The sequence below is a fragment of the Stomoxys calcitrans genome, chromosome 3 (assembly GCF_963082655.1).
Source record: "Stomoxys calcitrans chromosome 3, idStoCalc2.1, whole genome shotgun sequence".
In the NCBI taxonomy this organism is placed as follows: Eukaryota; Metazoa; Arthropoda; class Insecta; order Diptera; family Muscidae; genus Stomoxys; species Stomoxys calcitrans.
In genome coordinates this window covers 41970854-41998495 of record NC_081554.1, presented here as the reverse complement: position 1 = coordinate 41998495, position 27642 = coordinate 41970854, and the positions used below count along the sequence as shown (strand labels likewise).

The 27642-nt window shown below is 38.0% G+C and overlaps 1 protein-coding gene across 4 annotated transcripts in view; it reads left to right on the top strand.

Moving 5' to 3' along the window:
• LOC106087365 (ATP-binding cassette sub-family G member 4) overlaps nucleotides 1–27642 on the top strand; it is a 179796-nt gene that overhangs the window by 102617 nt on the left and 49537 nt on the right. For 2 of the 4 annotated variants that reach the window (XM_059364638.1, XM_059364639.1), the window contains exon 1: nucleotides 7395–7681. The exons of 1 other annotated variant lie outside the window; for it this stretch is intronic. The gene's annotated coding sequence lies outside the window, so the exon portion shown is untranslated. Of the gene's footprint in view, nucleotides 1–7394; nucleotides 7682–7849; nucleotides 7916–27642 lie in introns of those variants that run through there. One more of the 4 variants, XM_059364640.1, reaches the window with a different exon arrangement.

The window sequence follows — 27642 nt, the reverse complement described above, 5'->3', positions numbered from 1 at the left end:
GAGAACAGGTATTTGTGCAAGAGTAGACCATAAATGAAGATTTGGCAGCCCAAACAATTTTTCTATATACCGAGGTTATCAACTTTAGGGGCCTGCCAAAAAGCGCCCGGACAACCTAGGGTCTTGATTGATTTTCCACACGATCTCGTTAACACCTCAGCTCTAAACATTTCAAAGAGACATCCGGCGTATTTTTTACTATTTTTTTCGATTTTCTCCCTTCGCGTGTTGTTGTGCAAAAATTCTCCCTAATGGGCTAAGAATTGCGCCGTATAGGGGCTGAAGAAGTAAAATTTGGAGATCGGTTTATATGGGAGCTATATCAGGTTATAGACCTATTCAGACCATACTTGGCGTGTTAGTTGGAGATCTTAGTGGATGTATTTGTGCCAAATTTCAGCCAAATCGAATAAATATTGCGCCCTATAGAGCCACGAGAAGTTAAATCGGGGGATCAGTTTATATGGGAGTTATATCAGGATACAAACCGAATCCGAACTGAATCGCGAGATTGGTTTATAGGGGAGCTATAACAGATTATAGACTGATTCAGATCGTACTTGGCACTTACGTTGGAGGTCATAGTAGATGTAATTATTCAAAATTTTAACCAAATTGGAAAAGAATTGGGCCCTGTAGAGGTTCAAGATAAATAATCGGTAAATCGGGAGCTATGTCAGATTATGAACCGATAGCCATGTAGAGGCTCAAGAAGTAAAATCGGGAGATTGGTTTATATGGGAGCTATACGAGGATACAGGCCGATTCAGACCGTACTTGGCGCATGTGTTAAACGTCATAGGAGAAAACGTTGTGCAAAATTTTAGCCAAATCTGATAAGAACTACGCCCTCTAGAGGCTCAAGAAGTATTATCGGGAGTTATGTGGGATCTATAACAAGATATAGACCGATTCAGATCATAATTGACACATGTGTTGGAAGTCATTGGCAAAATTTCAGCCATGTGAAATAAAAATATTGGCCTATAGGGGCTAAATAGGTTAAATCTGGAGATCGGTTTGCATGCGAGCTATATCAGGATACTACAGACCGCTGATCTGATCGTACTTGGCACGTAGGTTGGGAGTCAAATCGGACGAGAATTGCGCCTTTAGGGACTGAGGAAATGAAATCTGGAGATCATTTGACATGGGAGCTTTAGAAAAGCATGGACCGACAGATATGGCCATTTACAATACCAGCCGACTTTCACTTAAATTTTTCAAGCTCATAACTTTACTCCTTCGAAAGATGTGCGTTTTCCACAAAAAACACACGGGAGAGTATAACTAGATCGACATAAAATGTCTCAGATTTGCATTTTCATATGTTACCAACGGAAGGACGAAGTTAGTACTTCCCCATCCTATGCTGCAGGGTATGAAAAAACAAAACACAACAGCCACATCAACACAAAAACGATAATGAGAGGCCTGCATAAAATTACGACTACATTCAAACTACAACAATGTTCTAAACTCAAACTACAACTACAATATAACAAAATAAATACTATGTATCTAAACAGAAAACGGAACATGACTTGGATAACGAAATCGCAAATAAAAGAGGCAATCAGTTGAGGGGGCGCTAACTACTACCTTACGGTAAATGGCTAAAAAAAGGAGACAAGAGTAAAAGGAATCAAAATGAACTTTATTTAGGTCCTCGACATGGGGAAAGGGATAGAAATTTTATGTGTTGTGTTTTTTTTTTATCTGTTCGTTATGGAAGTGTAGAAACAAAATATGGCCTATACAAACAAAAACCATCAGCAATCACATTCAGAACGGCAAACACACCATACCTTTAATTTACCCAGCCGCCTATGGAACACATGAAAATAGCGAGGAAGTGGCGGCATTTGTGAGGATGAGTTGAGCAGAACATTATAACCACGATTATCACACACACACACACACGCAACGTACATAGATATGTGCATGCCGGAAAGGCATAGTGCTGGGCGCCGAGGCTAAAGGGCCTACAGAAAATGAAGCACAATCCAATTGTTTTTAGGTTAAGGAACTCTCTCTCGTTTGTAAGGTTAAGGTACTGTTAGAGGCAGCAGGAGTTTAGTGAGGGAATGACAATATTACTGTCTTTTTGGATATAAGAAAAATGTAGTCAAAACGCGGTTTAATTATTTGCCTTTTTTCTTCAATTCTATATTGAAACTGGAAGGGAAAGGCAAAAGTCAGGCGGTGCCGACTATATAATGCCCTTTATTCACCCCATAAGTAGAAATTGGAAGCTATATCTAAATCTGAACCGAATTTAATGGACTTCGGTGGAGAATTTCAGATGGTTTATAAAACAATCCGTATCAAGTTTCAAGCAAATGTGTTGACTATTGTAATAACTACGGTTTTGTATGTGCAAATAGCGCGATGTGTATATGTATAGGAGGCAAAATTCAAATTTGAACCCATTTTGACAAAATTTGACAAAAATTTCAACAGTCCTAAGAAAATAATATGTGCCTACTTTCGGGACAATCTGTTGACAAGTGATGACATTATTGCAAGATACTCAAAGACAAACATGTATATGGGAGCTATATCTAAATCTGAGACGATTTGGACCACCATTTTTAAATATTGTAGTAGGTGTAGAAGAAAGAGTAATGAACAAGTACAAAGGCATTAAGTTCGGCCAAACCAAAATTTGGATACCTTTTGGTAGCCATTCCCAAATATAGACCGATCAGACCCATATACGTCACGGATGTCGAAAAGCCTAACATAAGTCACTGTGTCAAATTTCAGCGAAATCGGATAATATTGGGTTGCCCAAAAAGTAATTGCGGATTTTTCATATAGTCGCCGTTGACAAATTTTTTCACAGCTTGTGACTCCGTAATTGCATTCTTTCTTCTGTCAGTTATCAGCTGTTACTTTTAGCTTGCTTTAGAAAAAAAGTGTTAAAACAGTATATTTGATTAAAGTTCATTCAAAGTTTTATTAAAAATGCATTTACTTTCTTTTAAAAAATCCGCAATTACTTTTTTGGCAACCCAATATATTTGCCTTTTATGGTGCAAAGACTTTAAATCGAGAGATCGGTTTATATGGCAGCCATATCCAAATCTGAAACGATCTAGGCCAAATGGAAGAGGGCTATCGAAGTACCTAACACAACTCACTGTCCCAAATTTCGGCGAAATCAAACAATAAATGCGCCTTTTATGGGCCCAAAACCTTAAATCGAGAGATCGGTCTATATGGAAGCTATATTTAAATCTGAACCGATCTGAGTCAAATTGAAGAAGAATTTTGAAGGGCCTAACACAACGCAATGTCCCAATTTTCAGCAAAATCGGACAATAAATGTTGCTTTTATGGGCCTAAGACCCTAAATCGGAGGATCAGTCTATATGGCAGCTATACCCAAATCTGAACCGATCTGAGCCAAATTGAAGCAAGAATATTGAAGGGACTTACCCCACTCACCGTCCCAAATTTCAGCAAAATCGGATAATAAATGTGGCTGTTATGGGCCTAAGACCCTAAATCGGAGGATCGGTCTATATGACAGATATATCCAAATCTGAACCGATCTAGGCTAAATTGACGAAAGATGTCGAAGGGCCTAACACAACTCACTGTCCCAAATTTCAGCAAAATCGGATAATAAATGTGGCTCTTATGGGCCTAAGACCCTAAATCGGACGATCGGTCTATATGACAGTTATACCCAAATCTGGATCGATCTGGGCCAAATTCTGAGATTACAAGACTGTTCGTGATCTTTCCGTCGTGGCTGTCATTGCCCTTATGGCAATTTTACTGTGCGTAAAAATTTTCACACTCGTTATCCTCGCGTTAGCACTACACCGCCTCATGCATTCCGTGATCGCCCGGATCTCTGCCTGCAAGATCGTATTATGGTCAGGCAGCCTTAAACAGATGTCAGCCCCTGAGTTCTCAATATAGACCCCCTGGCCCACTCTGTCCTCTAGCTTTGATCCATCCGTTTAACATGATCTTCCAGATGGCAAGTCTAAGGTTCCATCAGTCCAAGACTGTGCCGCTGGCAGCAGTGCCTCGCACTCGACCTAAAGGTTCATCTCAGGTATCCGATCGGAAACCTCTTCCCTTTCTTCCGGGTTGCCTATCGTCGCCTTGATTATACTGCGATGGTATTAGGTGCTCCCATCCCCAATCCATTCTCACATCGCCTTTAGTCTCCTAGCCACAATGGCTGCCTCACACTTTGTCTGTATGTCAATGGGTCGGATATCTAGAAGTCTCCAGTGCCCTAGTGGGCGTGGTCCTCATTGCTCCGTCAAGACACCATTTGTCCAAGATTGTGCCGCCGGCAGTAGTGCCTCGCTGGACCTCAAGGTTCATCTCAGGTATCGGAACCCTTTTACCTTCGTTCCAGGTTTCCTATCGTCGCCTCGATTATACCACGATGGCATGAGCAGCTCCCTTTCCCAATCCATTCTGTCACACTTAATCTGTATGTCAAGGGGTCGGATTTCTAGAATAGTCTCCAGTGCCCTAGTGGGCGTGGTCCTCATTGCTCCGCCAAGACACCATCAGTCCAAGATTGTGCCCCTGGCAGCAGTGCCTCGCACTCGACCTCAAGGTTCATCTCAGGTATCGGAAGCCACTTCCCTTTCTTCCAGGTTTGCTATCGGCGCCTCGATTAAACCGCAATGGCATGAGCTGCTCCCATCCCCAATCTATTCTCCCATTGCCTTAAGCCTCATAGCCGTAGTGGCTGCCTCACACCTAATCTGTATGCCAATGGGGTCGAATATCTAGAATAGTCTCCAGTGCTCTAGTGGGCGTGGTCCCCATTGCTCCGCCTATGCCAATACAACATGTTCCCTGAACCTGTTGTATGATCCTTATGTTGCACTTTAGCTCCGTATCTGACCTCTAACATACGTAGTAAGTATGGTAAAAGTCGGCCCAATATATAGTCGGCCCTGGTATATAGCTCCCACATAAACCTATCCCGGATTTTACTTCTTGAGCCTGTAGAGGGCGTATTTCTTAACTGATTTGGTTGAAATTTTGCACAATGACGTTTTACATGACCTTGAACAATTGTGCCGACATGGTTTGAATTGGTCTATAACATGATATAGCTCCTATATAAACCTATGTCAGGATTTTACTTCTTGAGCCTGTAGAGGTCGTGGGAGGATCCATCGCACAAAATTTCAGGCAAATCGGATAATAATTGCGACCTCTAGAGGCTCAAGAAGTCAAAATCCCAGATCGGTTTATATGGCAGCTATATCAGGTTATGAACCGATTTGAACCTTATTGGACACAGTTGTTGAAAAAAAATTTCAGCCAAATCGGATAGAAATTGCGCCCTCTAGAAGCTCAAGAAGTCAAGACCCAAGATCTGTTTATATGACAGCTATATTAGGTTATGAACCGATTTGAACCATACTCGGCACAGTTGTTGGATATCATAACAAAACACGTCGTGCACAAATTCAGTCCAATCCGATAAGAATTGCGCCCTCTAGAGCCTCAAGAAATCAAGACCGAAGATCGGTTTATATGGCAGCTATATCAGGTTATGAACCGATTTGAACCATACTTGGCACAGTTGTTGGATATCATAATAAAATACTTCGTGCAAAAATTCATTCAAATCGGATAAGAATTGCGCCCTCTAGAGGCTCAAGAAGTCAAGACCCAAGATCGGTTTATATGGCAGCTATATCAAGTTATGGACCGATTTGAACCATACTCGGAACATTTGTTGAATATCATAACAAAACACGTCGTGCAAAATTTCATTCCAATCGGATAAGAATTGCGCCCTCTAGAGGCTCAAGAAGTCAAGACCCAAGATTGGTTTATATGGCAGCTATATCAAGTTATGGACCGATTTGTTGAATACCATAACAAAATACTTCGTGCAAAATTTCATTCCAATCGGATAAGAATTGCGCACTCTAGAGGCTCAAGAAGTCAAGACCCAAGATCGGTTTATATGGCAGCTATATCAGGTTATGAACCGATTTGAACCATACTCGCAAACCTTGATATAGCTCCCATACAAACCTATCTCCCAATTATACTTCTTAAGCCTCCAGATGGCGTAATCCTTAATCGATTTGTCTGAAATTTTGCATAGCGACTTTTTCTATAGCCTCTAACAACGTTTCTAATTACCTCTAGCATACGTGATAACTGTGGCCAAAGTCTGTCCAAACCCTGATATAGCTCCCATAGAAGCCTATCTCCCAATTATACTTCTTAAGCCTCTAGATGGCGCAATTTTTAACCGATTTGTCTGAAATTTTGCATAGTGACTTTTTCTATGACCTCTAACAACGTTTCCGGTTACCTCTAGTATACGTGATAAGTGTGGTCAAAATCTGTCCAAACCCTGATATAGCTCCCATACAAACCTATCTCCCAATTATACTTCTTAAGCCTCTAGATGGCGTAATTCTTAACCGATTTGTCTGAAATTTTGCATAGCGACTTTTTCTATGACCTTTAACAACGTTTCTGATTACCTCTAGCATACGTGATAAGTATGGTCAAAATCTGTGCAAACCCTGATATAGCTCCCATACAAACCTATCTCCCAATTATACTTCTTAAGCCTCTAGATGGCGTAATACTTAACCGATTTGGCTGAAATTTTGCATAGCGACTTTTTCTATGATCTCTAACAACGTTTCTGATTACCTCTAGCATACGTGATAAGTGTGGTCAAAATCGGTTCAAACTCTGATAAACCTCCCATATAAAACGATCTTCCGATTTTACTTCTTAAGCCTCTAGATGGCGTAATACTTAACCGATGTGGCTGAAATTTTGCATAGTGACTTTTTCTATGACCTCTAACAACGTTTCTGATTACCTCTAGCATACGTGATAACTGTGGTCAAAGTCTGTCCAAACCCTGATATAGCTCCCATTCAAACCTATCTCCCAATTATACTTCTTAAGCCTCTAGATGGCGTAATTCTTTGGCTGAATTTTTGTTCGAAATTTTGCACAATGGCCTCTACTATGGTCTTCAACATCCAAACCTGATATAGCTCCAATAGCATAACAATTCTTATTCATAATCCTTTGTTTGCCCATAAAGAGATACCGGGCATATGCAATCCATGGTGGAGGGTTTATAATATTCGGCCTTGCCGAACCTAGCTTACTTCTACTTGTTATTATTCTTGTAAATCATTATTCATCTTCAGATGTGGTTAAAACTTAATCGCAACTGTCCCTATTCCCTCAAAGGCCCCTTATTAACCTCACTGAGCCCCAATGTGGCACATATTCAGCCAGCACACTGATACACTCAACGTTGGCAATCATGCACGTAGACAAACCCTTCTCGAAACTAGCCCAAACCTGAGCACACCGACCATATTTGTTGACGTAGCAAGGCAGAGCGGAACAACAAGGAATAATAACGATTTTCTAGAGCATTTTTCAGTCTTCGTTCACGCGGACAACTTAAAGCACATCGAAGTGGAGAACTCGTGAAACACAACAGAACTAAAACTACAAAAAAACACAGAAATACAAAAGCAAAACTAAAGAAAAACACCACTTAAACGAAATCAAAAAAAAAAAAAAAAAACTAAAGAACGAACGGGCAAAACAGTTTTGCATGCACACACATTTCCTTTGCTTTCGGGTAAAATACCGGTCGATAATATTTTATATTCCATCAAAAGTTCAGGTGATTTTCAACAAACAACAGCAGTGGAAACAAAATGCAGATGAAACCCTAAAGAAACAAAAAAACGCATGTCTTATAAAAAAGATAAAGAAAAAATAAAATAGCGCAGGTTAAATGAAATAATCCATAATGACAAAACGGCGGCCATTACAAACATTACAAAGTGTTATGGTGAAATTGAGAGAAAACGAAAGAAGGCCAAGAAAAAAGGCCATATAAAAGCCAATGGAAAGTGTGCGTGCCATTAAAAATTTATGTTTTTCTTATATAACGGAAATAAAGTGAAAGATTATGAAATAATTTAATAATAAATAAAACGAAATTTGGGGCGTCTCCCCACCTTCCCCTGCCTTGCTCTATAATATACAAATATTGTTAAATTATTCACACACACTCACATTCAAAGTGCATGCCGTTTTTGCAGGCCCCCATTACCACCACCACCACACTCCGATGTATATGCGTTATCTGTTATACAGTTTTCCGGTTCCGTTTGCCAATTTCTCTCAGTGACACATAAATATGAATGAAATATAAGTGGGTTGTTTATGCCTGTGTCTGTGTGTGTGTGCGTGTGTCACATGCATTCACAGATGTTCGTGTTTGTGTGGGGGGATTTCGTGCTAATTTTCGAGTTCATTTCTTTCGATAACAACTGCAGAACACCAACACAGAGTTCATAGAGAAGAGAAGTGGAAATTTTTGTCCATGTTTCTGCATATTTTTGGGCCCTTTTCATTGTGTCTGTGTGTGTGTGTGTGTGTATACGTTCGGTAGGCTTTTTGAACACCACACATATGCTGCACTCTATGTATGTCAGTTTATTGGGTCGATGTGATTTAATTCTGAATAAGCAAATTTTTTTTTTGCCATTAAGTACAAGGATCTAAACTGAAAATGTCAAATTTTTATAAATAATAAAAAATTCTTTTTGGGAATATTATTTTACTATTCTAAGTTTTAAAAATAATAAAAAATGCTTTTTGGGAATATTATTTTAATATTTTCTAAATGAATGAATGGATAGCGGAAATCTGATGAAGAAAATTTGAACTCAAATCGAATAAAAAATTTAAATACGCAGTTTTTGGAAAAAATACTTAAACAAGTGCTTCATAAAGAAAAAAGATTGAGTTCTTCTGTTGCATATCTAAAGTTATACGCATTTATAACCCCAAAACGGGATTAACTTCTGTGAGTTTTTTTCAGTGCTGCCAGTATGTGGGTTAGTGTGATGACTGATGATTTATAACCCCATATCCCTTTATCATATTTTTATGAGTTTTTATTTCAGATTAGATAAAATCATACAAATAAGAAGATTCGCAAAAAAAAACCTTACGTACAAAATGATTTCAAAAATTTCACAAAAATTTTATTTAAAAGTGGTTTGTGGTTGACCTTTTTCCCATATTTTAGTGAAATTAGTGTTATTTAAGTATTCACTAGACAAAAATTCATTCATTAGTACAAGAAGAAATAATTTTTGAGAAAAAAAACTCAAAAAGTCATCACCCTAATGTGGGTATATGGGTTTCTCAATGTATCATGCCTTGCTTGACTGACCTTCACAAAGTGCTTCAATTGGTAAAAAATATGAAAAAGTCCACAATTTCTATCTGTTGATGTGAGCGGCCCAAAATCTTCAAAATATTTGAAGTGGAAGACACAAGTTTGGTTGAAACAAGTAAAAGCGTGCTTAGTTCGGCCGGGGAAAATCGTATACACCCTCCATCATAGATCGCATTTGTCAAGTTCTTTGGCCGTTATCTCTTTATGGGCAAACAAATGGATAAGAATTGGTATGCTATTTGAGCTATACCAAGTTATTAACCAATAGGGATCATACTTGGATTGGCTGTTGGAGACCAAAATGGAATTCATTGTGAGAAATTTCAGCCAAATCGAGAGAAGAATTACTTCTTTTAGTGGCTCAAGAAATACAATAAGGAGATCTGTTTATATGGCAGCTATATCGGGTTATTGACTGATTCCCATCATATTTATCACGCATGTTAAAGGTCATAAAAGAAGTCGTTGCACAAAATTTCAGCCAAATCGGATACGAATTACTATTTATAGCATCTATATTAGGTTATGAAGCGATTTCGACCATACTTAGCACAGTTGCTGAAAGTAAAACAAGTGGCAATCTGCCATCAGACTCACTTAGACATTTTCGTCCATTGTGATACCACAGGAACCGAAGAAGGAAGATGCCTTCTAGTTCCTACCGTTGAACCATCCAGATCGCGTTTAAAAGCCCAATAACTTGCGAATGTTCACATCCGCTAAATCAGACAGGTTCTGAATGAAATGAGAACCTAAAGTGGTACACCTTCTAACTGCTAATGCGCGACACACACACAGAAGGTGTTCCATAGTCTCTTCTTCTTCTTCTATGTCCTCAAAGCTTCTGCAAAAGTCGTTATTAGCAACCTTGAGTCTGTTATGACGGACACAATGATTGAGACGTCTGTTTGTGCAAGTGACAGCAAACCGGGAGATCTCTTCGTGTCTAGATTGGGTCACATAGTTTTGGAATGCTCATAGCGCGCTCTTTATGACCATCTATCACTCGTTGTCCTTCTGGCCTGATCCTGAAAACTTAGCTTACATGTCGCTAGAGGCATTTCCATTAAGTTATTAAAACATCATAACTTAGCCATTCCACCGCTTCCTTAATTGCAAGGATCTCCGCTTGTTAAGTACTGCAGGGGTCGGGTAACCTTTTCGATATGACCAGTTCTAGATCTTTAGAGTACAAGTTAAACAAGTAAAAGTAAAAGCGTGCAAAGTTCGTCCCGGCCGAAACTTATATAACCTCCACCATGGATATCATTTGTCAAGATCTTTGAAAGATTTTTTCAATATATATATGAGCTATACCAAGTTATTGACCAATATGGGCCGTACTTGTCATGGCTGTTAGAAGTGATAACAAAATAACCTACAAAATTTCAGGCAAATCGAGTTAAAATTGCGCCCTCTAGTGGCTCAGAGTGTAAAATTGGGAGATCGGTTTATATGGCAGATATATCAGGTTATCAACCGACTTAGACCATACTTGGCACAGTTATTGGAAGTCATACCGAAACGATATATGTAAAATTTCAAAAACATTAGATTAGAATTGCTTCGGCTAGAAGCCCCAGAAATCTAATCGGGAGATGGGTTTATATGGCCATTATATCAGGTTATGGATTGATTTAGTTCAAAGTCATTTCTCAACGATATGTGCAAAATTTCAGCCAAATTGGAGAAGAGTTAAGCCCTCTAAAAGTTTAAGAAGTCTGATCGTGAGATCGGTTTATATAGCAGCTGTATAAGGTAATGAACTGATTTGAACCATGCTAAGCACAGTTGTTGCATCCCTACCAAAACACCACGTGCAAAATTTCAGCGAAATCGGATAAGATTTTCGCCCTCTAGAGGCTCAAGATGTCAAGAATACAAGACCCAAGATCGGTTTATATGGCAGCTATATCAAAACATGTACCGATATGGCCCTATCCGAAATACGCTAATAAGAGGTATTTATGCAAAATTTCAAGTGCCTAGCTTTAATCCTTCGAGAGTTAGCGTGCTTTTGACAGACGGACGGACGGTCAAACGGACGGACGGTCAAACGGACGGACATGGCTAGATGGACTTAAAATGGCATGACGATCAAGAATATCTATACTTTATGGGGTCTTAGACGCATATTTCGACGTTTTACAAACGGAATGACAAAATAAGTTTACCCCCGTCCTATAGTGGAGGGTATAAAACAACACATCGTGCAAAATTTCAGCCAAATCAGTTAATAAATGTGTACGCTAGAGGCCCAAGAAGTGAAGATTCGGGATTGGTTTATATGGGATCTATATCAGGTTATGAACCAATATAGACCGTATTGTCGCAATTGTAAACGATCGAACCTTAACAGTTTATGCAAAATTTTAGATAAATCGGATAATAATTGTCAAGTTCCGAGATCGGTTTATATAGGAGCTATATCAGTTAATAAACCGATTAAAACCATACTTGATACAGTTGATGGTCATACCAAAACACTTGTCGCAAATTTTCAACCATATTGGATAATTATTGCGCCCTCTAGCGGCTCAAGAAAATAAGATCCAGAAACGGTTTATATGGCAGCTATATCAGGTAATGAACCGATTAAAGCCACACTTAACGCAGTTGTTAGAGGTTGAACCAAAACACTACATGTAAAATATCAGTCAAATCAGATAATAATTGCGCCCTCTAGCGGCTCAAAAATTCTGGATCCGAAATTGGCTCATATGGGAGTTACATCAGGTGATGGACCGATATAGATGGTACTTGACGGAGTTGTTTATGGTCAAATCTTAACAAAATTTAAGCCAAATAGGATAATAATAGCGCCCTCTAGCGGCTCAAGAAGTCAAGATCCAAATTCGGTTTATATAGCAGCTATGTCAGGTTATAAACCGATTTTAACTATACTTGTCGAAGTTGTTGAAAGTAAAAATAAAAAATCTGGTGCAATATATTAGCCAAATCGGATAAGACTTGCGTCCTCTAGTGGCTCAAGAAATTAAGATCCAAGATCGGTTGATATGGCAGCTAAATCAAAACATGAATCCATATAGCCCATTTACAATCCAAAATTGACTCACACTTATAGGAAGTATTCGTGCAAACTTTCAAGGGCCTAGCTTTATTCCTTAGAAAGTTTGGCTTCTATCGACAGATAGACGAATAAGGCTAAATTGAATAGAATATCAAGACCATCAAGAAAATAATAATAAATGGAATGACGAAATTAGTATACCAAAGATCACAACACACACCAATCATTATGGGACGTTTTTTGTCCGAAATTCCTGCTGATTCGGCTTAGCCATGTCCATCTGTCCGCATATTCTTCTGTACTGACAGTACCCCCGTCGTAATTTTTTTGTTTTTTTTTACAACTAAGAAGGAGATCGCATTTGTTATCCAATCATAACGACATTTTGTAAATATCACTATTTTTCCACAAATACAAACGTTTTCAATTTTGGTAAAAATCGGTTCAGGTTTAGATATAGCTCCCATGTATATATATCGCCCGATTTTCATTTAAATTGTCGTAGTTGCCATCTGAAAACCTCTGCTAAATTTTATCAAAAACAGTTTAGATTTGGATATAGTGGGTATGCGTTTCTCTATTTGCAACAAAAAAAGTCTCTCTTATAGGATCGCACGGTCTCCCATATATATTTGAAAAAATGATTCCAAAAACTTGTCCATGGTGAAGGGTATATAAGGTTCGGCTCGGCCGAATTTAGTGCGATTTAACTTGTTTTCAACAAAAGTTCTATGGCCTTATTCACAAAACTTAATGTAGCTTTAAAAAAAGGTTAATTGGACAGTTCTATAAAGAAAATATGTCAAATACGATAAACCTATTTCAAACAAGCATTAAGTTTTGTGAATAAGGTCGTATGTTTCCAATGCTCAAACATAGTCTCTGGTACCATAGGACGTATGATGAACTTCTAGAACAAATCCTTCATACGCAATGGTGTACTTGTTTAACATTTAATTGGCTATGACAAAACATTTGTCAATGATGGATGATTTTAAACATCAAAATAAAAGAGTGGAGAAAGGCTTTTATAACAAAAGATTGAATTCAAGGTGTATGCCGAGAGTGGTTCATTGCAAATTGCAATTTTGCCCATGAGGAACAGGGGCAAACTTCTCACATATCAATGAGTGAGGGACCTCCTTTTTATAGGCGAGTCCGAACGGCGTGCCGCAGTGCGACACCTCTTTGGAGACAAGTTTTACATGGTATAGTACCCCACAAATTTTGCCAGCATTAGGAAGGGAAAACCACCCCTGAAAATTTTTTCTAATGGTCTCGTCAGGATTCGAACCCAGGCGTTCAGGGTCATAGGCGGACATGCTAACCTCTGCGCTACGGTGGTTTATATGTGGTTCTTATTGGCCTGTATTTGGACATCCACTGATCGAATTTGGTCTAGATTATTTCATTTTCGATTTTGCTTCCACAATTTCATAAACAGTGTATTTTCAACCGGATTTTGACTATCCAAAGTTCGGCACGGTCGTTCTTAATGCTTTCGTATTTGTTGATTGTTGAAATATTCTAAGAAAACTCTGCATATATACTCAAACATCGTAGATTGCATTTAACAATTATCCGGTATTTATTTGTTAGAACGCAAACTTGTATTTTGGGTAGGCCACCGCGGCGCATAGCATAGCACGTCCGCCTATGACGCTGAATATTAGGTTTCCAATCTCAGCAAGAATCTAAGAAACAAATTTTCAGCAGTGGTGTTTTCCTCCCTACTGCTGGTGAGGTGTGTAGCCGTGTGAAACTTCTCTACCAAGAGATGGCGCTATGCGCACGCCCTTCGAACAGGATGATAATGAGGTCCTCAACCATTATGCTTAAACTTAACTAGGACAACACTTAACGCTGTTCCTTAATGGCCTTAATTGGATGTAGTGTTTATTGACATTTGTCTTTAATCTCTGGATCTCATAGAGGGTGGGAATAACATTAGCCGGAAGTCGACTCCACATATGAATGGTTGGGGCGAAATAAGAATTGTCTCTATAATGTATTGTCTGGTCCGCTGGCCAGTCAATTACAAATGGTTGTGAGTTCCTGGAATGTCTAGTATTTCTGACAAACATCCTTACATCAGGAATACGGCGACGAATATCAGACACCATGAAAGTAGTGACAGAACAGCGCCAAACAACTCACACTGTGACAATGTTCCAAAGAGGCAATAGAGTTGGATACCCTATTGACCCCAATCAACGCCATCGCTCTCCTGTGTACACGGTCCAGTGGCTCCAGGGATGATTTGGAAGCTTCAGCCCATACATGTGAGTTGTACTCCATCTACGGCCTTATGAAAGTGGTATAGATGTTAAGATGATCAGAATTCTTACACCGTTTAAGGAAGTCTAAGCACTTGTATGCTTTAGCCAACGGACATCACTTTGTATTTTCGTGCCCAGAACATCAAGAGCTTCTAATTGCTCAACATCTATACCGTTGAAGGACAAAGATGATCATAATGGGTCAGCGAAACGTTTGTGTGACAATAAAACAGCACTGAGTCTTCCGTGCTTTAAAATCTACTCGATTTATTCGACGCCACTCAGAAATGGCCAATAAATTCTGGCAGAGTGTATAGTCCATAACCCGCCTCTTGTCCTCAATCTCTTGAAGACTTGAAGACCTTTGGTCGAATGAGTACGAATGACAGAGATTACTGTCGTCCGTATAATAGTAGATTGGATTCGATGTCTGACTCAACAAATCGTTGATGAAAATAAGAAAAAGAGAAGTAGAAAGGACAAAGCCCTGGGGTACCCCTGTGATGAATTTATGCTCATTGGATGAGAATCCATCTATAGTGCGATCTCTGAGAAAGCTCGAAAAAAATCGAACAAAGCCATTTCCGACACCAAATGCGACAAGCTTTGATAGTAGTGACGGTGCTAGATCATATCAAATGCCTTGGAGATATTCAGAGCCACAACCTTGCTCTCACCAAACTGGTGGATTGAGCGAATCCAACGTTTCGACTGAAATGCCATGAGGTCACTCGTAGAGCGTAGAAAAGAGAAGGAGAAGAGAAAAATCCCTGGGGTACACCAATCACCTACATTCTCATTGGATGAGAACCCATCTATAATGACTTGTATGAAGCGATCTCTGAGAAAGCTCGAAAAAAATCAAACGAAGCTATTACCGACACCAAAGACGACAAGCTTTGATAGTAGTGCACCATGCCAGACTCTATAAAATGCCTTGAAGATATCCAGAGCCACAACCTTACTCTCACCAAACTGGTGGATTGAGCAACTCCAACGTTTCGACTGAAATGCCATGAGGTCACCCGTAGAGCGATTTCTGCGTAGCCCATAACGTTGGTCGCTAAGAAGGCCATTAGACTCTAAATACCTCACAAAATGGTGATTAAACCATGCTCTCCATAACCTTGGAGAAAGCGGAGCATATCGCAATTGGCCGATAATTCGCAGGGTTGTTCGACTCATACTTCTTGGGTATTGTATGAACGTTCGCTACCTTTCAAAGCGTCGGGAAGATTCCCGCGCGATAAGCAAGGTTGAAAAGGTTGATTAATGGACCAGCAAGAGTTGAAGAATACTTGCGCAAGACAGGTGTTGATATGCCATCAGGGCTCGGGGATTTATTTACGTCGAGTATCTCAAGAACCCTTTTCACTTCACGAGTTCGAAAAAATATCTGGGGCATGACGTCAGATACATTTTCGATTAAGGGGAGTGTTTGATTGCTATCCGGCAAGGAAGAGTTTCCTGCAAATATATCAGCCAACAGGTTGGCCTTATCAACCGAGTCAGTAAAAGTTTGATTATATTGGGTTGCCCAAAAAGTAATTGCGGATTTTTCATATAGTCGGCGCAAAAAATTTTTTCACAGCTTGTGACTCTGTAATTGCATTCTTTCTTCTGTCTGTTACTTTTAGCTTGCTTTAGAAAAAAAGTGTAAAAAAAGTATATTTGATTAAAGTTCATTCTAAGTTTTATTAAAAATGCATTTACTTTCTTTTAAAAAATCCGCAATTACTTTTTGGGCAACCCGATACTTAACATGAGTTGGGATAGATGAAGAACTACCCTTTAACCTTTTCACGAAATACCAAAACCTCTAACTTCCTCGTGTAGAAGCAAGAGCCTTAGTACGCAGGCGCTGTTCGTAAAGAAATTTTTAGCACCTAAGCACTTTGACACACCAAGATCTTGCTTAGGACCCTCAGTACACATGTTCAGTTTTTATACCCTCCATCATGGGGTATGCTAATTTAGTCATTCCGTTCGAAATACATCGAAATATCCATCGCCGTAGAATTCTAAGACCATGTAGCCATGTCCGTCCGTCTGTCTGTTGAAATCATGCTACGCTACGAGATATTGAGCTGATACTTTGCTACTTTGCACAGATTCTTTTTTTGTCCATAAGCTGGTTAAGTTCGAAGTTAGGCCATATCGGACTACATCTTTATATAGCCCCCATATAGACCGATCCAGCGGTTTAGGGTCTTGGGCCCTTAAAAGCCACATTTATTATCCGATTTTGCTAAAATTAAAGACAGCGAGTTGTGTTGGGCCCTTCGACAACCCTCTTCAATTTGGCTCAGATCGGTTCAGATTTCGATAATGCTGCCATATAGCCCGATCTATAGATTTAAGGTCTTGGGCCCAAAAAAGGCGGATTTATTATCCTATTTCGCCGAAATTTAGGACAGTGAAATGTGTTAGGCCTTTCGACATCCTTCTTCAATTTGGCTCAGATCGGTCCAGATTTGGATATAGCTGCCCTATAGACCGATCTCTCGATTTTAGGTCTTGGGCCCATAAAAGGCGCATTTATTGTCCGATTTCTCCGAAATTTGGGATAGTGGGTTTTGTTAGTTTCCTCGACGTCAATCTACAATTTGGCCCAGATCGGTCCAGATTTTGATATAGCTGTCATATAGACCGATCTATAGATTTAAGGTCTTGGGCCCATAAAAGGCGGATTTATTATCCAATTTCGCCGAAATTTAGGACAGTGAATCGCTTTAGCCTCTTCGATATTCTTACATAATTAGGCTTAGATCGGTTCAGATTTGAATGTAGCTGACACATAGACCGATATCTCGGTTTAGGGGTTTTGAGCACATAAAAAGTGCATTTATTGTTCGATTTCGCCGAAATTTGGGACAGCGAGTTGTGTTAGGCCCTTCGACATCTTTCTGCAATTTGGCTGAGATCGGTCTAGATTTGAATATAACTGCCATATAGACCGATCTCTCGATTTAAGGTCTTGGGACCACAAAAGTCACATTTATTGTCCGATTTCGCCGAAATTGGGGAAAGTGAATTGTGTTAGGTCCTTCGACATCTATCTAAAATTTGGCTCAGATCGGTCTAGATTTGGATATAGCTGCCATATAGACCGATCTTTAATTTAAGGTCTTGGGGCCATAAAAGGCTCATTTGTTTTCCGATTTCGCTGAAATTGGGGACAGTGGGTTAAGTTAAGCCCCCAGACATATAAATGCAATTTGGCTTTGATCGGTCCAGATTTGGATATAGCTGCCATATAGACCGATCTCTAGATTTAAGGTCTTGGTCCATAAAAGGCACATTTATTGTCTGATTTCGCCGAAATTTGAGATGGTGGGTTTTGTTAGGTTCCTCAAAGTCAATCTACAATTTGGCCCATATCGGTTCAGATTTGGATATAGCTGCCATATAGACCGATCTCTTGATTTAAGGTCTTTGGCCCCTAAAAGGCGCATGTATTGTCCGATGTCGCCGAAATTGGGGACAATGAGTTGTGGTAGGCCCTTCAACATCCTTCTTTAATTTGGTTCAGATCGGTTCAGATTTGGATATAGCTGCCATATAGACCGATCTCTCGATTTAAGGTCTTGGACCCATAAACGGCGCATTTATTGTCCGATTCCGCCGAAATTGGGGACAGTGGGTTAAGTTAAGCCCCTAGACATATATCTGCAATTTGGCCCAGATCGGTCTAGATTTGAATATAGCTGCCATATAGGACGATCTCTAGATTTAAGGTTTTGGGCCCATAAAGGGCGCATTTATTGTCCGATTTCCCGACATTTGGGTCAGTGAGTTATGTTAGGCCCTTCGACATTCTTCCTCAAGTTGGCTTAGATTGGTATAGATTTGGATAAAGCTGCCATATAGACTGGTCTCTCGATTTAAGATTTTAGGCCTATAAAAGGCGCATTTATCCATCAGTATCTCCGAATTAAACTGCAAAAATAGGCTGAGAATGTGGTTTCAGAAATTCACAGTTCAGTGCCAGCAAACCAATCACCTACATTCTATAAAAGTGTCAATGAACGTTATAGCAGAAAATCAGTTTATATTTATTTCGATATATATTTTAGTCACGCAAAACCTGAATGATATATTTAGAAAACCGGACAGCAAATAGCTGGCCTATATTTATGTCAAAATACGAATATCACAGCCGTCTCAAACAAGGTTTCTTAATATTATGTTAATGATGTTAAAAATAATCAGTTAGTCACACATTTCTTTGTTAGGGTACAAGTGGTGCTGAAAGCTGCTTGCTGTTGGATGAATTTGGTAATTATTTAGGAATATGATTGGTATGCATAAAAAATTTAAACCAAACAAATATTACATTTCAGAGTGTTATTTAGATTCCATTAAGGGATATTGTCCGGCTATAGACCAGACAATGATTTTTTATTCAAAGAATAGAACAGCGTAAAGCTTTCAAAAGTTAGGCACGTAAGGCAAAATTCAGAATATTTTAATCAATTTTAGTTAATTACGCCCTTTGGGCCTTCAGTCTAATTCCCAAGCCATAACATAATATTTCGATTGCTAGCTGATTATTGCAGAGCTACTATATACTAAACCATTGTCATGCCTTTTCCCACAAAATTTCCCAAAATAATGCCTTCATAAGATATTTACCTTACTTTTTGTTAACCAAAACAGTCCGACAAAATTTCGCAATAACCATAAGTTATCTAGAGCAGCTTTGATTTATTTTACAAACAATTTTCAATGCTAGATATTGGTAGCATTTTGCTCTTACTTCTCACTTATAATCCCCAGAGGAGTAATTTGGAGGAGTCTACGTTAATAAATCTGCAGGTGGTTTCCGTTGTGTGACAAGCCATAAATAAATTAGTAATCCTTGTAGGTAGATGTACTGCAATTAATTTGAACCACCACAAAGAAAGAAAAGCCCTACTTCCTACTTCCAAAAGGAAGGCGAAAACAATTTATTACGAAACCCAAGCACCTCAAAAGCTAACATATAAAAAAAATGTGTCCTATAATTTCAAAAAAAAAAAATGGAACTATAAAAAAAGGTAGCCTATCTTTAGCAGTGTTTTATTTTAGCTTTAGGCTGAAAATTGCTACACGTGTTAGCAGAGACTGCTGTCAATATGGACATGGAAACAACTTCAAAAAGCTACGTATCATCAAATATAAAATGAACAAACTGTCCTTTACTCTCATACACGCACACACACACACACACACACTCACACAAATAACTATTAAAGCAACAAAAAGAAGGACATAAATTATAATGCATGGCAGCAATTTTCCTAAAGAAATTTCTATACTGAAAAGAAGAAGAAAAAAAAGTTCAGGGTCATACAACTCAAACATACAAAACAACGTCAAAGTTGAGCCGCTCTTGGATGGAAGTTGGAAAATGTGGCCATACCAGTGCAAAAGGAAAAAGGCCTAGTCGCCAATTTATGTAGCTAAAGACCATTTAAAAAACTGTTAGCACAGTTTCATACAAATTTGGTATAATTTGGCAGCACTTTTTTATTTCTTTTTGTTTTTGAGCAAATTCTTTTAATAAAGGGTATTTTTTTAACTATTATCTTTAAGACAACACTGGTTCAAACAGCTCACACACGTTTCATTGTCAAACATGTTTTGTTTGGTCTATAGTTTACCCATGAATCGTTTTACAAATGAACAACGCTTGTAAGTTATAAAACTTTTCTATCAAAATGAGTGCTTTATTAAGAAAGTTTATCGCGCGCTTCTTCCATTCCATCGACGAAGCTCATTTTTGGCTAAATGGGTACGTAAATAAGTAGATTTGTCGATTTTGGAGTGAAGTTCATCAAAAAGCATTGCAAGAGCTGCTAATGCATTCAGAAAAAGTCACAGTTTGGTGCGGTTTATGGTCTGGCGGCATCATTGGACCGTACTTCTGCAAAGATTATGCGAATCGTTACGTAACTGTGAATGGTGAGAGCTATTGTGAAATGATATCCCAAGAGCTTGACTTGAATGACATGTGGTTTCAACAAGACGATGCCACATGCCACACAGTACGCGTAATAATGGTCTCGTTAAGAGGCGAGTTCGGTGAACATTTTATTTCACATTCGGAATCGGTCAATTGGCCGCCTAGATCGTGCGATTTAATGTCATTCGACTATTTTTTGTGGGGCAATGTTAAAGCTCATGTCTATACAGACAAGCTCGCTTCAATTAACGCATTGGAAGACAACATTGAAGCATTTACTCTTGAGATACGGGCAAAGTGTACTTCTTGAGAAATTAAGTTTTTTTAAAAGCATTTAACATGGAATCAGGCTATATTTGTGGTAGTTAAAGAAGATAAGTGCACTTCTCGTACCACATTTCAATCACAGCCGATATAAGTTGAGGCCTCCTGCGGCAACAGAAGCCAAACGGTTAGAGGAGAAGCTCTATCTATATTAAGTCCGAAAAGTATACAATAAGACCACATTTCTAGTTTCAGTACCATTTTGAAACGAAAGGGGGTTTTTTTAGTACTTTTATCAAAAGGAAAGGGTAGTTCTAGTACCCTTTTCAAAGGCAAACTTTAATGTATGTACCCTTTTCAAAGGGAAAAGTTATTGTAGCACTCCTTTCAGAGGGGGAGGGCATCTAAAGTATCCCTTTCAGTAAAAAAAGGCATTTTAAGTATGCCTTTTAAAGGAAATTGGGTATGTTTAGTACCCTTTTCAAAGAAAACCAGTATTTTTGTTACCCTTTTCTACGGAAAAGGCTACTTTTTATACCTGTTTCAAAGGATAAATTTTATTTTAATACCATTGCAAAAGGACAAGGTTAGTTTCAGTACCCTTTTCGGAGAAAAGGGGTCACTTTGGTAGTCTTTTCAGAGAAAAAAAGCAGCCTTGGTAACCTTTTCAGAGAATAAGGGAAGCTTTGTTATCCTCTTCAAAGCGATCGGGCAATTTTGGTACTCTTTTCAAAGAGAAGCGGTGTATTTGGCACTATTTTCTAAGGGAAAGGGTGGTTATCAAAAGAAAAAAGGATAGTTTTTAATATCTCTTTCAAAGAAAAGTTTAGTTTAAGCACCTCCCTAAAAGGAAAAGGTTTACTTTCCGTACGCTTTTCAATAGAATGGTGTAATTTTATTGCCCATTTCAAAAGAAAGAGGTGTTTTATTACACTTTTCAAACGAAAGCGATGGTTTTAGTATCCTTTGGTATATAAAAGAGTGGTTTTAGTACGGAAATGGGTAGTTTTAGTACACTTTTCAATGAAAGGGATGGCTTCAGTATCTTTGGTATAGAAAAGAGTGGTTTTAGTACGGAAATGGGTAGTTTTAGTACCCTTTGCAGAAGATAAGCTAGTTTTGGTACCCCTTTCAGATGATAAGAGTAGTTTTAGAACCCTTTTCAAAGAAAACTTTTTCAAAGAAAACTTTTCCAAAAAAAACTTTTTCAAAGGAAAAGTGTAGTATTAATAAAACTTTTCAAACGAAAAGCGCATTTTAGTAAACTTTTGAAGGAAAAAAGGTAGTTTTAGTACACTTTTCAAAGGAGATGGGTAGTTTAAGTACCTTTTTCAAAGGAGATGGGTAAATTTAGTACCATTTTCATAGGAAATGGGTATTTTTAGTACCCATTTCAAAGGAAAGGGTAGTTTTAGTACCCTTTTCAATGGAGATGGGTAAATTTAGTACCATTTTCATAGGAAAAGGGTAGTTTAGTATCCTTTTCAATGGGAAAAGATAATTTTTATACCTTTCAAGGGAAAGGAAGGTTTAAGTAGGAAGGTTTACAGAGAAAGGCTAGTTTTTTAAGTAAAAGTGTTGTTTTAGTACCATTTTATATAGAAAAGGTTAGTGTTAGTACCCTTCTAAATAGAAAAGGGCAGTTTTATTACTCCTTTCAATAGAAAACGTTAGTTTTAGTACTATTATTAATTAGTAGTACCCTTTATACTAAAAAACGTTAGTTTTAGTACACTGTTCAATAGAAAAAAGTAGTTTTAGTTCTCCTTTCAATTGAAATGGGTAGTTTTAGTACTCATTTCAATTGAAAAGGATAGTTTTAGTACCCCTTTCAATACCAACGGGAAGTTTGTAGTAGCCTTTTCAATAGCAAAGGATGGTTTTAGTACCCCTTTTAATTGCAAATTAGTACACTGTTCAATAGAAAAGAGTAGTTTTAGTACCTTTTTCAATTGAAAATGGTAGTTTTAGTACACTGTGCACTTTTCAATTGAAAAGGGTAGTTTTAGTACTCATTTCAATAGAAAATGGTAGTTTTAGTACCCATTTCAATAGAAAAGTGTAGTTTAAGTACCCTTTTCTATAGCAAAGGGTAGTTTTAGTACCTTTTTCAATAGCAGAGGGTAGTTTGAATAGCCTTTTCTATAGCAAAGGGTAGTTTGAATACCCTTTTCAATAGCAAAGGGTAGCTTAGTAGACTGTTCAAAAAAAAGATTAGTTTTAGTACCTTTTTCAATGGCAAAGGGTAGTTTTAGTACCCTTTTCAATAGCAAAGGGTAGTTTTAGTACCATTTTCAATAGCAAAGAGTAGTTTTAGTACCCTTTTCAATAGCAAAGAGTAGTTTTAGTACCTTTCTAAATGGCAAAGGATAGTTTCAGTACATCTTTTCAGTACCATAGGGTAGTTTAAGTACAATTTTCTTAGAAAAAGATTAGTTTAGATTAGGATAGTTTTAGTACACAAAGGAAAAAGATAGTTTAAAAACTCCTTTCAAAGGGAAAGAGTAGTTTTGGTACCCTTTATAAAGCAAATGTATACTTTTCTAAGTGAAAGGGTAGATTTGGCGTTTTAGTATCCCTTTCAAAGAAAAGGGGTAAAATAAGTACCCTTTGCAAAGGAAAAGAGTAGTATTAGTACCCTTTTCAAACAAAAAGGGCAGTTTGATTAACCTATTGAAAAAGGTAGTTTTCAAAAGAAAATTTGGTTTTAGTTTACTTTTCAAAGAAAATTGCTTGTTTTAGTTCCTTCTGCAATGGAAAGGTGTAGGTTTTGTAGCCTTTTCAAAAGAAAAGGGCAATTTTGTACCCTTTTCAGAGGAAAAGGGTAGTTTTAGTGCACTTTTCAAGGGAAAAGGGTAGTTTTAGTGCACTTTTCAAAGTAAAAGGGTAGCTTCAGCACATTTTTCAAAGAAAATGGGTGGTTTTAGTAACCTTTTTATTGGAAAAGGGTAGTTTTGATACCGTGTGCGGTAGCGCCGAGCTAGATAAAATTGCTGAGTTTCTCAAAGTTAAAATTTCCAGCTGTCGTTAGTTGCCTAGGTTTACAGAACTGCCCAATCAAAGAAGTCATCAATTTTTTTTTAATTGCTGAACTGTTTTTAAATGAAATTTTTTCGATCTTGTGAACCACTGAAGTTTCTGCTTTCGATTATCGCTTCATTTGATCGATGTCATTGGATCATTTGATTGGATGTCCTTGCCATCATTAGGGATTAGATCTGCTGTCCTTTTTTTTGTCTCTGCAGGAGGATGTGCATATTCCAAAGCCAATCAGCTTGATAGTTGATTTTTGTGGTAAAATTTCAGAACTTTATTCTGCTCTGTATGCCGCATTCTTGGATTGAGTAGCATTTCGACACTCTTGGCAGTAGTAAAGAAATTCGAATTTTCCGACATTATCCATAGCGCCGCTATAACATTGGGACAAGCAGTGCTCGATTTAAGCATCTGGATAAGTCGAGTTGTTATTGCTGTTGCTGCATGTTGTGTTTGCAGCTTTTAGACGTTCTCCATTCCTATAATGGCATAAACCCATTAACGACTAATAGCATCATTGCAATCCACATTTCTTCACTAAATGGTTATAAAATATTGGGTAAATGGTTCTTGTTTTTGTTATTTAAACATAGTGGCTAAAGAAACTAAAAGAATTTGTTTGCTCTCTGCTAAAAAAAATTTAAACATGGTAAAAAAATTCACAAAAAAAAAGTCGAGGCTTAAGCTTTATGGGTTGAAATCTCCTAGCACGACTTTAATGTAATGTGAAGGCAGCGTTCATATGTGTGCTTTATCGAGTCGTTGAATATATTCCTGTTCTGTTCGTTATTGTCTTCCTTCATGGTACGGATATGATTAATGTATAGAAGAAATGGCTACGATTTTTCATTTGAAGTTACATTAGGAGTTGAGACATCCATGCTAAATATGTTCTATGTCGGTGTTTCACTAAGCATGACTTCCAATAAACTAATCTTTCAATTTGGCTACAAAGACATCAACCTATAGCAGTTGGTATATCATGTGGGCTTCTGTTTTGTCTTCCTACTTTCATATCAATTATCGACTAAATGAGTTCTTATGGACAGATATCATCCGTGGGACTTAGGGGCTATAGAAAATTCAGCCCAGCCATATTTTACACCTTTTAAGTTCAACAATCTTTATCGAAATTTTTGTACATTTTTTCTTTGTCATTGATAATGCAACCAATTAAAATTTAACTTTTTTTTCATTTTTTTATACCCTCCACCATAAGATGGGGGGTATACTAATTTCGTCATTCTGATTGTAACTACTCGAAATATTCATCTTAGACCCCATAAAGTATATATATTCTTGATCGTCGTGAAATTTTATGTCGATCTAGCCATGTCCGTCCGTCTGTCCGTCCGTCCGTCCGTCTGTCTGTCGAAAGCACGCTAACTTCCGAAGGAGTAAAGCTAGCCGCATGAAATTTTGCACAAATACTTCTTATTAGTATAGGTCGGTTGGCTTGACTTGACTTCTTGAGGCTCTAGAGTGCGCAATTCTTATCCGATTGTAATGAAATTTTGCACGATGTGTTTTATTATGATATCCAACAACTATGCCAAGTATGGTTTAAATCGGTCCATCACCTTATATAGCTGTCATATAAACCGATCTTGGGTCTTGACTTCTTGAGCCTCTAGAGTGCGCAATTCTTATCCGATTGGAATGAAATTTTGCACGACGTGTTTTGCTATGATATCCAACAACTGTGCCAAGTATGGTTCAAATCGGCCCATAACCTGATATAGCTGCCATATAAACCGATCTGGGATCTTGACTTCTTGGGCCTCCAGAGGTCGCAATTATTATCCGATTTGCCTGAAATTTTGTACGACGGATTCTCTCATGACCATTAACATACGTGTTTATTATGGTCTGAATCGGTCCATAGCCCGATACAGCTCCCATATAAATCGATCTCTCTATTTTACTTCTTGAGCCCACAAAGAGCGCAATTCTTATTTGAATTGGCTGACATTTTACACAGGTCTCAGACATAAATATAATTTAATTGTGGTCCAAACCGGACCATATCTTAATATCGCTCTAATCGCAGAGCAAATCTTTTCTTATATCCTTTTTTTTTGCCGAAGAAGAGATGCCGGGAAAAGAACTCGACAAATGCGATCCATGGTGGAGGGTATATAAGATTCGGCCGGCCAAACTTAGCACGTTTTTACTTGTTTTTTTTTACATTTAATTGTCTGAAGTTAATAGCCAAAATTGTACCTGAGTTGTATGCGTCATTTGGCTTTTGGATAGAATTACCTACCGTTCTCGTACAATGTATGAATACATTTATTGACACGTGCTATACGAGTATCGCTTCAGTACACTGTTGCCAACATCGTGGGTGTAGAGAACGCCAAACTTGTCTCTGTTTATATTTTCTAACAGCTCTGTCACTGCTACGTATTTACGCATATATTGTAAGAATGTTGTTACAACTGAAAGGGGCACATGTGGTTTGTCTTCACTATATTTATCCAAGTTGTTTACAATTATATCCTTCAGAAGTTGCTTTTTACGTAAATGCCACATAAGAGCAAAACAATATCGAAGATATGTCATTAGTCTGTATATTGACTTGCCGTCACTCAATGCCTCTTACTAATGCCAATAAGATAAACACGCGCATCGAATAGCAGTTTTATGGACATTAACTGAACCCATTTATAAGGAATGTGTGTGTGCGTGTGTGTGTGTTTGTATGTTTCTTTGTTTTAATAGGGTGGCAGGATTTTGTGAGACGTCTTCTTTGCCTAAAAAAACAACTTTTCAATTGTGTTTGTTCATATTTTTGTAAAAGCCATATATAACCATTAATGCCAAGTGGTTAAAGCTGTACAAAAGGGAAATTTTCTCACCTTATAAGAGGAAGTTTTTACTATAAAAATCACAAGCAGTTCTTCAAACAATTTTAACATAATTTTTTCTGGATAAGTCAAATAAGGAGCTTAGTGCATATAGGAGTTATATCCCCTTGCCAATACTTATTCAAAACTAACCTCTAGTAATCCAATATTAAAAGAGTTGGCAACCCTGTTGAATTTGCCTCAGCTATAATTTTACTCAGATTTACACGAATGCAACAAAGGAATATTTGTTAAAAAAATAACCTCTAGTAATCCAACATTAAAACAGTTGGCAACCCTGTTAAATTTGCCTTGGCTATAATTTTACTCAGATTTGCATGAAAGCAACAAAGGAATAATAATGCCGACAGCATCGTCATACTCGTAAGCTCGGTCATAAAACAGCACATTCTTGTTGTTCAAACATTGAAGCGTTTTACACTCTCGATTGCATGTTAGGTATAGAGTTGCCAGATGAAATTTTAAATAAAGTGTTTTGGTTTGACCGTCAACATTTTCGCAAAAAATGGTTCAAATCGGTTCATAATCTGATATAGCTCTCATTTAAACCGATTTCGGATTTTGACTTATTAAGCCGCTAGAGGGCGAAATTATTATCCGATTTGGCTGAGATTTAGAATGAAGTGTTTTTGTTATAACTTCTAACAACTCCGCCCAGTATGGCTCAAATTGGTTCATAATCTGATATAGCTCCCATTTAAACCTATATCAGATCTTGACTTCTTGAGCTAATGGAGGGAGTAATTATTATCTGAAATTGTGAATGAAGTGTTCTGAATTGACCATCAACAACTCTGCCAAGTATGGTTCAAATCGGTTCATAACCTGATATTGCTCCCATATAAACCGATCTGGGATCTTGAGTTATTGAGCCGCTAGGGGCCTGAAATTTTGTACGACGTGTTTTTTTTCTTACTTTCAACAACTGTGCTAAGTATGGTCGAAATCATATACAAACCGAT